The sequence below is a fragment of the Cebus imitator genome, unplaced genomic scaffold (genome assembly GCF_001604975.1).
Source record: "Cebus imitator isolate Cc_AM_T3 unplaced genomic scaffold, Cebus_imitator-1.0 Scaffold106, whole genome shotgun sequence".
Lineage (NCBI taxonomy): Eukaryota > Metazoa > Chordata > Mammalia > Primates > Cebidae > Cebus > Cebus imitator.
This window is the reverse complement of record NW_016107421.1, coordinates 5138659-5140696: the sequence shown is the minus strand read 5'-3', so window position 1 is coordinate 5140696 and position 2038 is coordinate 5138659. Positions and strand designations below refer to the sequence as shown.

At 38.7% G+C, this 2038-nt stretch overlaps 1 protein-coding gene across 3 annotated transcripts in view; it reads right to left on the bottom strand.

The window, feature by feature from the left end:
- The window catches only part of SCLY (selenocysteine lyase), a 40515-nt gene that overhangs the window by 8294 nt on the left and 30183 nt on the right, over positions 1 to 2038 (bottom strand). The gene's annotated exons all lie outside the window — the stretch shown is intronic.

Genomic DNA, 2038 nt, shown 5'->3' with positions numbered 1-2038 from the left:
TTTTTTTTTTTTTTTGAGATGGAGTCTCACTTTGTCACCTAGGCTGGAGTGCAGTGGCACAATCTGAGCTCACTGCAACCTCCGCCTCTTGGGTTCATGCAATTCTCTTACCCCAGCCTCCCGAGTAGCTCGGATTACAGGCGTGTGCCACCACGCCAGGATTTTTGTATTTTTAGTAGAGATGGGGTTTCACCATGTTGGCCAGGATGGTCTCAAACTCCTGACCTTGTGATCTGCCTGCCTTGGCCTCCCAAAATGCTGGGATTACGGGCATGAGCCACCACGCCCAGACCAATGGTTTCTTAAGTTTGGCTGAACAAAGTTTTCTTAACCCTCTGGACCTGGCTATTGCTTGTTTACTGGCAGATATTTTCTCTGTGCCCTCACCAGCAATTGCTGGTGTCTCTATTCTTGAATAATTTTAGCCATTCTGATAGGTGCTGTTAGGTGGTGTCTGGTGGTTTTAATTTGCATTTCCCCAATAACTAGTGCTGTTGAACATCTTTTCCTATGCTTGTTACCTGGGTCTCCTATTTGGTGAAATGTCTGTTTCTATTTTTTTGCCTATTTGCTGATTGAATTTTTTATATTATTTTTGCTGTTGAGTTTTGTGAGTTCTTGATATATTCTAGACACTATTCCGTTGTCACGTCATTTGAAAATATTTTTTTCCTAGTATGTAGCTTATCTTCTCATCTTCTTAATATGGTATTTCCCAAAGCAAAAAAGCTTTAAATTCTGATGAAGTCTAATTTATCAATTTTTCCTTTTATGGATGCTTTTGGTGTCACCTCTAAGAACTCTCTGCCTAGTCCTAGAACTTGAAGATTTTCTCCTATTTTTAAATGGTTTTATCGCTTCATGTTTTACATTTAATTTCATAATCTATTTTGAGTTAATATTTTCTAAGGTATGAAACAGGGGTGTCTAATCCTTTGGCTTCCCTAGGCCACACTGGAAGAATTGTCTGGGGCCACATATAAAATACACTAATGATAGCTGATGAGCTTAAAAAAAGAATCACCAAAAACAAACAAACAAAAAAAACCCACAATGTTTTAAGAAAGTTCATGAATTTGTGTTGGGCCATATATTCAAAGCTGTCGTGGGCCGCATGCAGCCCACAGGCGGCAGGTTGGACAAGCTTTGTGTAACACTTGGGTCAAGCTTCATTTTTTTGCTTACAGATGTCTAACTGCCTTGGCGCCATCTGCGGAAAGCCTAACTTTCACCTGCTGAATTGATCTGCATCTCCTGCAGTTGTATCTGCACCTGTAACTCATGTGAGCGTATTTCCGGTTGGGTCTATTCTCCTTCATTGATCTACATGCTGGGATTTTGATAGAAATTGTATATCAATTTGGAGAGAACTGACATCTTTGGAATGTAGAATCTTCCAATCCATGAACATAGTATGTGTCTCTGCTTAAATCTTCTTTGATTTCTCTCATCCACATTATATTATTTTCAGCATATAAGTCCCTTATATTTTGTTAGTTTGTATCTGAGTAATTGTGTTTTGGTGTAAATGGTATATTTTTAATATTACTGTCCACGTGTTCATTACCATTATGTAAAAATAAGACAGATTTTTGTATGTTTGTGTCCTGCAACCTTGCTATACTCACTTATTAGTTCTAGGAGTTTTCTTGTCCATTCCTTGGGATATTTATAGATAGTCATGTGATTGGATTAGCAACAATTTCACCTCTTCCATTCTGATCTATATGCCTTGTGCTTCCTTTTCTTGCCTTACTGCACTGCCTGGAACTTCCAGCATCATGTTGGATAAACGTGGTAATAGTGGACATCCCTGCTTTGTTCCCCCAACCACAGGAGTAAAACATTCAAGCTTTCGCCACTGAGTATGATGTTAGCTGTAGGTTTTATGCAGATGTTCAAGTTGAGAAAGTTCCCCACGAATCCTATGATTCTGAGTTGTTTAACATGAACGGCTGAATTTTGTCAAAGGCTTCTGCTGCATCAAATATGATCATGTTATCTTCTTTATTCATTAGCTTGTTAATATGGTGGATTA